This window comes from Anser anser, assembly GCF_964211835.1.
Source record: "Anser anser genome assembly, chromosome: 14".
In the NCBI taxonomy this organism is placed as follows: domain Eukaryota; kingdom Metazoa; phylum Chordata; class Aves; order Anseriformes; family Anatidae; genus Anser; species Anser anser.
Window position 1 is genome coordinate 10,307,103 of NC_139735.1, and position 13,713 is coordinate 10,320,815.

At 51.4% G+C, this 13,713-nt stretch overlaps 1 protein-coding gene across 1 annotated transcript in view; it reads right to left on the reverse strand.

Annotated features, from left to right (window-relative positions):
- BNIP1 (BCL2 interacting protein 1) overlaps nt 1–13,713 on the reverse strand; it is a 213,849-nt gene that overhangs the window by 54,734 nt on the left and 145,402 nt on the right. The window lies entirely within an intron of this gene.

A 13,713-nucleotide genomic window follows, 5' to 3' on the forward strand; every position in this document is an offset into this window, starting at 1 on the left:
CCACCGCCGTGCCGTTTCAGAGAGAAATGGTCTCTCCCCAAGCCTGGGGAGCACTTTGGTAACTGTGGTAGTATTTGGGGAGTTACATCGGCTGCGCTGCATTTTCCTTTCGCCGGCCGAGAGCCCTGCAGGGGGGAGCAGGGGCCCATTTCCGCAGCAGAGCCAAGGGTGGCACCTTGACCCAGCCCCTGGTGCGGACCTCGTGCTGCACCAAGGTGCCTGGAAGCTGGAGGATGGCTTCACGGAACCCGTGGCTGGGGTTCACTGGAGGTCCGTAACGCACCCTCTGACTCCTGAACCTCCCTCGTTAACACAAGGAACTAATTGTCCAGCTGGCTCGTGGCAGTCATTCCAGCTCACAGAGCCCAGCGCGCTGCTCGCCCGCCTGCCCCTGCGAGTGGAACGGATCATTTCTGCGGCTAACACGCAGCACTGAGGCACACCTCAGCTCTCTGGGGCTGAGATGTGACCGAAGCTGTATCTCGTGCACACACTGTGGGCACGTTTGACCGTGCCACCCGCCCAAGAAGTCCCTGCCCTCCTGCAGCCCCCCTGAGCAGGCAGGGACAGCCACCTCTCACCCGTCTGTTAACAGCTCCCAGCCAGGCACTTCTTCTTCTTCCTTCTGCCCTGGGCTGACAGCTTTGATGATCTACAGATGATGCTCAGCCTTGACTCGTAAGCCAGATAGCTTCAGGAAATGTTATACCACGGGAAGGGCAAAATGCTCAGCTTGCTAACGGGACACAGAACTACTCCCAACCCCAGGCCATTCTGGAGTTACCTACTTTGTGTGCTTGCAGATAAAGCATTTTTTTAAATAAAGTTCTGTAGGCACTGAGAAATGTATAATACCTCAAAGATCTTTTGGGAAGGAAAAAATCCCCTAACTGATGAAAAAAGTAAGGCAAAAGATCTACTGACTCATGCTAGAGTGGCTCCAAGACCCTCTCGTGAACAGAAAGCTCAGGCCTGTTTGTCCCTGCTCCATCCTGCTGCACCCTTTCTTATTCTAAGAAAGGCTTTTGCAAGCTCTGCAGCACAGAGCACCAGAAGAATCCAGTCTGGTTGGACTTGTCAGCATTAATTTGGTCCTTAAAATGGATGACAATTTTGCTCTCCTCTTCCCGGTTACATCTGGTTTGCAAAAAGCAAAGGGGGAAATTCAGTTTTAGCACCAGGGCCAGGCAGAGATGAATCAGTGAAGTCCCTGTCAGGGAAGGAGAGTCAAAGCCTGCCTGAGACTAGGTGAGGGCTAGGGCTCACCATCCAGAGCAAGTTTTTATGCTCTCAAAAGCATTTCTGCCAGCTATTAAATTTTGCAAATGCCCCACGTACAATTTTCTGCCTTTCTCCAGGACCCGAAATTTTGCCCTTAGCTCAAGGTGCCCTTTTAAATATATTATTAGCACAGCCAGAGCCTCCTGTGAGGTCTAACAGACACTTGGCACTTGCCTAAGCAAAAGACACATCTGCAAAGCAGCACCAGCTCTGCCCAGTAACCACCTCCACACCTTGCTCAGGCCAGGTCTTGTCCTCATAACTCTCAAGAGCCTCAGCCAGCAAATTCTGGCACAGTTTTGGTCTTTGCTGTGCTGATGCTTCTGCTGCTTTTCACCACCAGCAGCGGTTGCTCCCGTGCTGCCAGCGGGTGCCCTGCTCAGCCAAATCCCCTGACGCTCCCGAGGTCCCTCCAAGTCCCGTGATGCTCCCGAGGTCCCTCCTGCCCTGCACAATGGAGGAACAGCCCCAAACGCTGCCCCTTTCCCCAGCACGGCCATACCCCTAGGTGTCTGCCCAGCACGGCAGCGAGAGCCAGCCCAGACACTGTGACGGGAATGCAGGAGATTAGGCCTGTATTAGATTTCGGTCTTCCAGACATCCATATGAAGCGGCTTCTTCCGCTTTAGCTAATTTCCTTTCAACTTTTTCAGCCAAGGGCTGTGTCCAGACTGTGACCAATACACTACTGCACGTATTTAATGCACCGGCTTAGAGAGAAGCCACATTCACAGCTGATGTTCACGGGCAGAGCAGCACAGCCACATCTTCTGTGTCCTCCAGAAGCGTAGCCCACAGCTAGATTTTTGTACAGGACTCCGTGCCCATGCCTTCAGCCAAAATGCTGCAGAGCACCTTCACACTGTCCCTCCTGGTCCTCTCCATGCTAAGTAGTCCTCACTACCAGAGCCATGAGTTTTGAAGTTTGGATCATGCTTTCTCTATTTTTATTTTTAATCCATTTCCTGCTCACGCAGTTTGATCTCACTAAGTCTTATTCTGCACCTTGTCTCCTCAACACCCTTCACGTTTCCCCCAGCCCAGTACTGCTGCAAGTGTAATTATTGCAGTGCGTGCCCATCTCTGCTGCGTCACTAAGAATGATAGCAAACAAAATTAGGTCTCACGTTTTAGAGTCAAAGCAAGGAGAAATCTCACCTCCTGACTCAAATCGCTTGATTTACCTTGTATTCTGAAGCTCTTAAAACCAAAAACCCACAGAACAACTTGTTATTCTCCATGAAAAGTTCCAGAACATAGAGTTTTCCTGCTGTATTCGTATTTTCCATCAGAGTTGAAGAACTTCTATAAAAAGGAACAACATTTGGGGTGAGGGATTGATGAAAAACTATTTTTAAAACGCTTTTTTTTTAATCAAAAAGGTATTTTCCTTTTAAAAAAAGGACATAAGCAGATTCATGTCTGAAGCGAGGGGAGACGAAGAGAGGTCTACCTCACCTACCCAGTCCAACCCCTACAAACCTAATATCCCCATGTGCAGCCCCTGTTCCCAGCCCAGCACGTCCCAGTGCTGCTGCAACCCCAGTGCAGCCCACCAGCAACAGCAGAGCTCGGTGGGCTTTCACCGAGGAAGAGGGGCAACAAAACCAAGACCTCTGCAAGCACCCTGCTGGTGGAGCATCCCTTCGCCCCTTTGAACTGCTGGGCTGCAGGGTGTCCCCCTCCGAGAACAGCAAGGCCCAGCAGCACCAGGAGCTGCAGAGCTTCCAATTCCACCAGCCTGAAAATCTTGCAGGTCAGTCCTCCCATCTTTCCTTCTCTCAGCTAGGGAGAGACAGTTGGAGACCACACAGCATGCCAGCAGGGCAGAGGACGAGCTACAGCCATCGATTTAATACTCCTTTTTTCTGGCATCCTTCCTGTGCTGTAGAAAGAAAGCCACCACACCAGAAAAGATTTTTATCACAAGGACAAGTTCCTCCCTCAGCTGTACACAAGCAGCTTAATCACCTAAGGATTCAGGCGACAAAAATAGAAGGGAGAATTTGTTTCAGGTGTGACAGCCTCTGAATCTTTTCCCTCCCTTGTCCAACCAATACTATTTGTTCTGCTACCAGGGCAAACTATATGCAAGCGTGCAGCAGTGAGCCCTCTCCAGAGAGCATCTGTAAAAGCTCAGCTATCTTTCACATCCCTGTGTCTGGGATTTGGGAACAGCAAATCTCCGGACCGCCATCTGCACCAGCTCCTGTGCTCCGTGCAGACCCGGCTGCTGCTCCCGTCCGGTGTTTGGTGACTCCCGGTGAGTGCTGCAGAGCACAGCTGCCTTCACTGCCTTCCTTCCAAGCCTGTAGCTCTGTAGCGGTCAGGAAACACCAAGCAGGGACTTCTCCTGCAACGTTTCCTGGTATTTTTCACAGTAGGTGAAAAACACCCAGCTTCTCTGAAGCCCATGGGAGCCCAACTCCGGATAACGCAGTCGAGACCCACAAAAGCACAGCAGGTCCCTCAGCTCAGGAGCACTGCAGAGCATCACATGAAGAACACATGCTGTTCTTTCCCAGCGCCAAGGGAAAACAGTTACATCCTGGTTATCTGATGATTAAGATGAAAAAATGCTTGGAAAAGCCCTGGGAAGAGCCTCTCCGTTTGAGCAGAAGCCTCCCAGTCCTGCCACGCCACCAGCTGCTTCGACCAAACGCGGCTCAAGCGCGGGGCAGCACAAGGTGCCGTGCGATCGGCCCCGATGTTTCTGTACCTTTGGCAACTTTTAAATTGGGAGCAGCTGCTAGCAAGCTAGCCGGGATGTTTTATAGCTTGCTGACAATGCCAGATTCTGCAGATATTACAGTCCGTACTCAGTGGCATCTCTGGAGTATTCTGTTTTTACAAGCGTTTCCCAACACACCCCAAGGAACGCACCAGCCCTGCTCCCATTTCCACCGCCGGGGAGCGGGGATGGATCGTCCCCTTCCCCTGTCCCCTTCCCCTGTCCCCCCGGAGCGCTCCCCGAGCTGCAGCCAGTCCTCGGGGTCCACACCAGGGGGTTAGGAGGCGACGCGGTGGTAGCTGGTGGTACGGGGTGCCATCAGAGCTGGTTTTCCCACACTTGAGCATTTCTTTGTCTCACCAAAGGACAGTTTGCTCCTTTGGAGTTCATAACATCTATCTCCCAGGAGAGACGGGAGGCCGCATCAATCGTTACTTAAGCAACTGAAGGCTTTTACTTGGATAAGGCCAAATAAGTGTAAAATTATAGCGGGGATTAAGACAGATTAAGGGGTGCCTGTTAGTCAGAAGTGACTCCTGGTAGGCTGGGAATTTTTCCAAGAGGCTAAACATAACCTGCCTTGCAACACCACGGAGTAAGTGCCTCGTGCTACCACATCACACCCTGCAATCTGCCGCCCGGCTTTGCACCCGATGACAGCTTTAGCGACCGCGCTCCGCTGTCTCTGGAAGTGAGACCTCAGCGGTCCTTGCACCTGGCTGAAGGGCTTCCCGCGGAGCGAGCGGGGACGCGCCTCCAGCCCTGCTCGCTGCCACGTCCCACCCAGCTGCGAACCAGCACTCACGGCAGCTGCGCTGCGCCAGGTCCTTATCGCAGATCCACCACCTCTGGGAAAGCAGTTCATTTTTTTTCTAACCCAAGTTATCATCGTTCTGGGAAAAAAAATGGGTATCGCATCCCTTTCCTGAGTGCCGTTGCAATAGCGTTGCCTCATCCCTTACAGGGGTGGTATGCAAGTGCATAATCACACTTAATCAATCAACCTTTCCTTTCTTTATCACTCAAACTCATCTTAGTAGGTTTGGACAAGTCTCTCGGGACTGTTTTTTCCCTTAGGAATAAAATAACATCACCTTTTGCCTGTCACAAAGCCCCGATACCGTATTTCTTGGAACCCACATGCCTGAAGGATGGCAGCAAAGCAGAAAGTGTAAAGTGCCAGGGAATAACATTATTTTTTAAACCTCAGCATTTCTTTTTGCCTCATTTTGCTCAAAAATTGCCTGACAGCTATTTAAGACCAGAGAACATATACGTTGCAGTTTCAAAGTGCAAGACAGCTCTGAATTACCTCTGGATTGGTCGTTAAAAGGGAGACCTTGCTTACTTTTTGAAACAATAGGGAGAAACATTATGCTCTAGAATATTTTGGAGGTCCTGGGACTACTGGTTGTATAACAACCAAGCCTTCTCTTGAGTCATTACACTCCGCTTGTTCTCATTTGCTTTCACACATATGACATATTAGCTTCCTACACCAGCAGGTGGGGAGATCCTATCTGCTTTATAATCCTCTGTAATGCTGCTGTTCCTTGCCCAAATATTTTCTCCCCTCTGTCGCTTGACGCTGCGCAGTCACTGTCCTTGGCAGGGCGTATCATAGGCCGGCCTTCAAGACATGATTAGTTGTGCCTTTTTGAGCCTCAACACCTAAAATGTAATCTTTAAGTCTCCCTAATGCAACAGCCACGTTTCTGTCTAGTGTTAGGGAACCAGACCAGGAGCGATGGGATGGGCATGAGGATGGGGCAGCTAATTATCCTCTTCACCGTGCTTTCTCCTGGTCTCAGGAGAGCTCTTCTCCCCAGGCCATGTCTCAGAACGACACCGGCCTGAAAGGTCTGGGAGCTGGGCGCTGCCCTGCGGTTCTCCTTCCTGAGCCCTACGGCACTGCACACCTACTGAGGGCAAAGCCGAACGCCTCCTTTGGAGGCATGAGCCCAGCTTGCAGGTGGGCGCTCAGCAGCCCCGGGAGCCCCTTTTGTGTCCTGACAGCCGGCCCAGTGCCAGTGCAGGTTGTGATGGTGGTTTGTCTGGGACAACCGAGAACCTGTGCCAACAGAAATCAGAAAGGAGGGGTCCCGGTGGTGCTCCGTGATGTGCCCTCTCGCTTTCAATACTGCAGCCCTGGCCATCCCCACCCAAAAAAGGTTCCTGCTTTCCAGACCATGGAACAGAACCAGCCCCTTGTTCTCTTGCAACTCCTCAGCTCCATTTCAGCTCCCTCAGGACCATCCTGCATTCACCAGAAGAGAACACGAGGTTAAGTCACAGCTCATAGCCCAAACCTGCATTTTTGTACACAGAGGAACAGGTCCTATAAGAATTGTTGTACAGGTCAATACCCATTAAGAAACTGGATAGCAAGGTCATGTTCCTCATTAAATTACCCACAGTACGAGCACCAATATATTTTATTAGCTTGGTGGTGCTAGAAGATGCTCCCCACCCCTTTTCTTACCCTGGAAATAGCCTGTGATTGCAAATTGAAGGAGAGGGGTTAGAAGTGGTGATCTTGACACAGAGGCCGATAAACGGGTACGAAAATTGATGGGAAAATAAAAGAAGACCTTAAAACTAGCACTGTAGCTCTCCCACGATTGGAAGTTTGCATACCTGCAAGATTAAGCATTTGAGGTCAGAAGCAGCCATCTGATGACTCTCACTTGATCCTTTTTCTGACCTGTTTGGATGGTTTCCCAGAATGTATCTGTCTCATATACACTTCTTGTTTCCTCTGATAATCCTCTCAGGCTTGTCCAGATGTGTCTGTTTAGCTGTCCCTGGAAATCAGCAGGAATTGACTGACCCTCACCCCGTACGCACCCGGGGCTCACACACAAACACACATTGACAGCATTAACCCTTTTCGCCAAGCACAGCGCTCCTGCCAGGATACACGAGTGCCTTTGCAGATGTTTGCCGTGTCACTGGCTGCGTTAAAACGTGCATCGTCTGAGCTTCCCAGGCTAGCGGGACTATTCCACCCGCAGCCCTGACCCCCCGGCTGCCCATCCTTCTGCACCTTCTGGACTCACCACATCCCGTCAGCAGGGCTTGTGCTGGTGGCCCGAACCTTTGGCTCCCCTGCCACTGTTTGAGTACACTCGTGTTCCCTCCCCTGTTCTCCTTACCCCCGGATGGAAAAGGAAAGAGAAGAAAGGAAAGTGCAAGCCTCCTGCCTAAGCTCCGAGCAGTCTGCTGTGCAAAATCTGCGGAGCAAGACCCCAGCGGCCTCAGAGGTCTCATCCTGACACTGAGAGCACTGAAATGGCAGCAGGGGGATGGCTGGAGCACCGCGGTCGGGTGCTGCTTCCTCTGCCTTGGCGAGCCTGGCCAGCATGTCCTGTTGCCTGCTGGCCCCAGGGACACCTCCCCCCTGCACGCAGCACATCCCAACCCCGTTCCCGAGCTGCCTCACCCACTCCGTGCCTGCTTTGGAAGCTGCCAGTGAAACAGAGGAAAGCTGTGCGAAGAAACTAATTTGTGCCACCCAGTAAGAGCTAATTAACGATTTCCCCAAGGAGGCAGCTCACAGGGGACCCGGGATTGTACAGATAATAGGGAGGAACAAATGGCAAACCCTAGTTCAGTCCGTAACGTTCGTGCCAAGACGGACCGAGCATTTACACCGGCACCCATCAACCCCCTTTGGGACTTGACACTAAACAAGCAGTAGCCCCGGGCCCTTTTGAATTTTGGGCTAGATCACCACGTACTGAGGGAGCTGTGCCACCCACTGCCCATTAATCCCGCTGAAAGGGCCCTACAAGGAAGGACCCCCTCTAAGGAATGGGAAATTTATACTAAGCAGGAGGCTCTTTTCCAAAGGGGCAGTTATGCCCTGATGGGAAGCAGGAAAGCACACATGGGATTGCTGCGGGCTTCGTGCTGCCTGCTCGGTACTTGGAGTCCCATGTTCATGTTTTTGTAATTATCAGACAATGCATAACACCATGCAAGCGAGCAGACATCAGCTCTGTGCAGAGCCAAACAGGGGGAGGCAGGCACCACATGCTCTCTTTTGTGTTTTTTTTCACAGCTATTGTAAGAATGTATTGCTGGACCGACCAGCCAGGCACCTGCCCGTCTTCCCTGCCCCACTTTCCTCCCCGCTCTCAACTGCGGTGTCCTTTGGGGGCTCCGACCTCCCTCTCCTGAGGGCCTCTCCCCGCTCACCCCTCTGGACCCCTGCTCCTCCCTCCAGGATCTTCTGGCCTCCAGACCCCAGAAGGTCTCAGGGTCTCCACGGTGTGCTGAGGGACAATGGGGGAATCAGGCTTGGACGGAGGCCAGGAACACCACCCAACCCACCCCGCTCTTAGAGAAGACACTGGTTGCCAGTCATTCCTCCCCACGGCACCTGGACATCACTTTAAAAGTCCCAACAAAATTCCCGGAAAAGAGAAGGAAGCTTTTCCTATCCTTATGGGACCTTGCTCAAGCTGTTCACAGAGTGAGGGCAGGATCCCAGCCCAGCCCCACCACAACCAGAGCTCTGACGGGAGGCTCGCTCCGGGCTCACCGCAGGGGACAGCGGCTCCGTCCCCACGCACCATCTGTGCTCTGCTCCCCCCGTTCGGCGAGGCACCCCGCACGCTCCAGCTCTGGCTCCAGCATCCTAACCCTGGGACGGTCACATCACCAGGTCCCTTCACGCAGCGGTCACAGCTACATTGTTCCGTGTTAAAAGGGCACAGATCCACGTTCCAACCTCATACTTGCTCCCAGCAAGTCAACCTTTGGTCTGCTATCAGAACTAGCTGCCTGAAAGTCACTCTGTGAAAGCGAAGCCTGCAGCAGTACGTGATCAAGTTTAGCCATGACTGGCAAAAGGCAGTAACACTGAGAGCTCTTTGCGGCAGAACCTCTTGAGAATGACAGAAGTTGCCCAGAAGAGAGAGCTTTTTGCACAACTGCATGGAAATACCTTTGGTTTTTAGAATTCAAAAACGTGGGGTTTGTGTTTTTTGTTGTTTTTTTTTGTTTGGTTTGTTTGTTTGTTTGCTTGCTTGTTTTAGTGCTGTGGGACAAGGATGAACAGGAGGAGGAAATAAAGCAATTTTTTTTCTCTGCTACAGGAAAGTGTTATACAAGTAACCAGCTGCACGGGCGGGGGGGCTCTTCCAGAAGCACCGCCATGCTCTGCTGTTACCAGACTAAATAGTTGGTTGGGCTTCTCCATCCTTTAAAAAAAAAAAAAATGAGGCAGTACAAAGTAAATATATTCCTCCTAAAGCCAAAACCCTTCTAAGTGCCAGCTTTCAGCTCGGAGCAGATGTCCACGCTCGGGCTGCAAAGCCCAGGGGCTTTGCTCTGACCAGGTGTCCCCGTCTGTGCCGCGCACCCTGCGGCAGCGCGGGCTGCAGGCAGCTGCTGGTGTCAGACAGCAGCACGCCGCCCAACTGGGGAGCACCGGGGGAAATTCCTCACTGGGGAGACGGGAATACAGCCACCGCACCGTCAGGGGCGTTTCAGGCACTTAGCGTGAAGCCAGCGAGTTGCTGCGTAACCTTGGGTAAGCAGCTCGTGGTTTTGAGGCAGGATGGAGCAGGGCAAAGCTTGAGGCCAAGTTAGGATCTCCTCCTCCCTCGCCACATGGGAACCGATGGAGGCTCGTGTAGGAAATTTATTTCTCCCTGTTCCTGAGCTCCTCCGATGCAGCGATCACCGCCGCTCACCAAGCACTCTGTGCTACCCAGGGCTGCAGCACAAATGCCAAAGCAGCGGTCTCTGACTTCGGGGAACCCAAGTTTTCACATGATCCTGAGCGGGGAGCGAACTGTAAGGAAACCCATCCTGATGCACATAGAACAAGAGGCCAGTTCACTCGCAGGACATGCACAAAGTGAGAAAGCCAGCAGTCTGCACACCGATCTCCTTTCCGCTGCTTTTCAAAAACTTGCAGCGTCAGGCAAAATCGGGGCATTAACCCACCAGCAATGAAATTGCCTTTCACAAAGAGCTCTGCCTGCATCTGAACTCTGCCTGCATCTGGCGACTGAGAACATTGCCAAGGCTTTAACCCTCTGATATTAACAGAAAGAGATATTGATGAGTGTCCCTCTGGCGAAGGAAACCAAATGGTGTTTTTAACTTCAGCGGATTCTTTACAGATTTCCAATTCTTTAGCGAGGCTGTTGCTCCAGACTGGGGTGTAATTGAGATGCATTAGCCACTCACTCAGAAACTTTCCCAGGAACACATGTGCACACACACAGACTATGCATTCAGATATAAATACATACCGTACCTGCACATGCATTAAGCTGCTGTTCATGGGCTGTCTGGACATTTCCGCTGCCAGCTTGGCTGCTCAGTCAATTGCGGCACTCAGCGCTGCCAGCTCGACATAACAAATAAAGTAAACACAGCAAAACAGCTCATCGTTGCTGGGTATCTGACCACAAAGAGCAAAAGAGGGTCTTTTAAGGACCGGTCCTCGTGAGAGACAAGGACACTGGGTGCTTTCACCCCAAGAGCGATGGTGAACCTCTTAAAAGCAGGCCACGCTCTCGTACCAGCGAGCGCAGCGCCTTGCCGATGAGCCGCCCCACCTCTTCTTCCCGTCCCGTCTCCTCACGGGAACAAGCCCCCATCTGTGCCCAGCACAGTGGAAAATCTCCCTCCGGAATCTTCCAGCCTCCTTTATTATATAAATCTTGACAAAAGGCCAAATTCCCTAAGTGTAGAGTGGTCCTATTCATAGCGTAGCGTCTGTGGGTGTGAAGGAAGCGTGGCCTTGGAGGGGTTGGGTTGCAGAAGACCTGAAGCCGTCCCGTTGATCTGAGCACACCTGAGCTCTGAAAGGCTGGCGCCTCTCCAGGAGCAGCTTTTCCACCTCTGAGTAATTGTGGGTTTCAAGGCAGGGACCTCACTCGAAAAATGGCTGCTCCGTGCAAGCAGGGGTTTCTTACAGGCTGGAGGACACGACGGTCAGCTCTCCTGGAGACTTTTTAACGTAGCATTCCAGGCCAACTCCAGTCTTTCTTTTAGGCTAGGCAGTGTAAGTGGATTGCACTACAGGTCTATAGTGAGAGGCACAGTGGACTGTAAACTGATCTCTTAAGAGTCCTCTGTCAGGGTAAGACAAAGTATATCCTCCTCTGATGAAAGAAAGAATATAACCCAAGGTGTGCCAAGGATTACGTCTGTCTTGGAAAGAAGCATCCATCAGTGAATCCTAACGCACCAGATGAGAGCTGAGCACCTACACCACTCAGTATCCACCTCTGTCCAGCTACAGGGGAGAACTGGTTCACAGGAATGGAAACTGAGGCACAAAAGCTTACGATTAGTGTCTGAAAATAAACTGGTATAGCAGCCTAATCACTTGGGTGCAAGGAAGGTCTCTTCAGCAGAAGAAATGGCTCCCTTTCCTGGAGAAAAGGGCAAAGGCTCCTTCTTAAGGGAATCAGAAACTTTTGGGCATGCAGATAAACAATTTACAACTTAGCATTGACAAAAACAAATCTAAACAGAGAAGCTGGTGAAAAGATTGTGGAAACAGTAAAAATGATAAAATAGGGAATTTTATCAGCTTTGTACAACAGTCAGTGGGCAAAATGTTAATCCAGACTTTTAAACGTTTATTTGAAACATCCTTAGAGGTCCTCAGAATTCTTCTGCCTATCAGTTTGAGGACCATCATTTTATTTTGTCTACATTACACACATACACACGTCCTTTTTAGTGAGTTGACAGTATTGCTTTTTACTTTGGCACAAGAAGATGAAGTCTTACATGCCCAAATGTCTTTAGAGGTCTACACCCAGCTTCATCTGAAGGTGTTTTATCTGGACATTCAGCCACCAAATTAGCTGGTCTTCAAAGAGGAGAAAAACTGGAGGTTGAACTTTCCAGGAGAGGAAATAGCTTATTCTAGAGCAGCCAGTGAAGTGACAACTTTGATTACCTTGACGCAAAATAACAGGATTTGGCCCAGGAATTATTCTTCCACCAAGCATTTCAATAATCCAAGGAGAGAAGAAGTTGTATCAACTTGGGATAACTACCAGGTCACCAGGCATCTTTCCCTTGCAGGGCTCCGAAGTACCATAGGCTTGGAAGAGCCCTGTGCAGGCAGGGCAGCTGCCTGCACCCTGCCTGATTTGCACATGTTGCGCTAGCCTCAGGCACTGTAAAAGGGAGGGAAGAAACTCATCTTTCATAGGAAATATCAGGGGAACCAAGAACGAGGTTGAAAAACCACAAAAGTCATCTTCTCTCAGTTTTCAGGGGCTTTCCTTTAGCCACTAGCTGCTGTTTCCCCACACAGAGCACCTGCTCCCCATGTGTCTTCAAGTCATAGACGGAGAATTTCCCAACAAAAAGCAAAACTGCAAGGTGTTGTCTCCCCCAGGAGCCAGTATAACTCCAGAGAGGTCAGCAGTCGGTTTTCCTCCCTGCATTCCCCCAGGACCTCCACTCTTACCTGGGATCAGACACCACAGCTACTGTGAACTTCCCAGTGCTGCTCACCGAGAGCTCGGCCCTGCCTGCTCCCCAAACCCACCCCTGCCGCTCTGTGGCACAGCTGAGCCCCCCTGCCTCCAGCACAACGGAGCCTGAGCACTTCAGACCATACCCTGCAGGGGACAGAGATACTTCCACCCGCTGCTTAGGTGCATTTGTTACTGGAGGCAGCGGTAAAGCGGTTAAAACTGATGAAATTAGAAAAGAACGAAAACCTCAGAAGTCAAGAGTCACTTGTGCAAGCCTGACTTCTCCAGTCGGAGCACTGCAGACGCGGTGCGTGCCGCGAAATGCCCCCTCCCCTACAGAAGCTGAATCAGCATCACAGCGGGAACGGAGTAGGAGTGTGGACAGTCTGACTTCAACTAAGCTTGGGAAACCTGAGAAGATCTCCGAGGATTAGTCAGTGGGTAACACAAAACCCCAAAGCCACAATTACCAGCAAGCAGCAGGCGCTCTGTCCAAATTGCTCTCAGCCGTCCCAGCCATTGTGTTTGTGGGAACAGCGAGCGGGGAGCACCTGATCCCTCCAGCGACCCCAGGCACAGCTCCTGGCTCTGCCCAGGGTGGGGAACCTGAGGGCTTTCAGCACCGGCATCTCTAGAAACACTTGTCCAAACCCCTCAGGGTGGGCAGCGGAGAAAGATGGGAGAGCATCTGACATATACAGAGTGAAAAACCCTTACTGAAGGGAAAGGGAAACCAGCCCACGTTTGTGTCTATTCCTGGATATTAAAGAGCCTTTTAGGCATCAGAGATATTAGGCATCCCACTTGCTCGATGCACAAGAGATGCTTTGAAACAGCTACAGCCTTTTTATTCACTTAAACTCCCTCTGAGTTGCCTTTTCTTCTCTTTGGGCAGAAGTTTGCACCAAGGTTTTATTTGGCTTCAGGGCAAACATGATGCTTTGCAGGAAAGCACTGTCAAACAGACCCCTCTCCCAGACAAGTAATTAGGAGAACAAACAGCTCCTTCTTAACCCGCAGGGGAGTCTGCCAACCCCTCTCTGCTATTCTCGGCTTCCTGGGGTGTAAAGGGTTACGTGCAATCTAAATGACTGGCTTGTCCTTCCCTGGCTGGCTGCAACGCCAAACACATTTCAGCTGGCAGCAGCGTGGTGGAGCCGCTGGGGATGCTCGCTGCAGGTTACCCTGTGGTGGTAACAGGAGACATCCTATGCCTGAACCCTAAGGCAAGTGCAT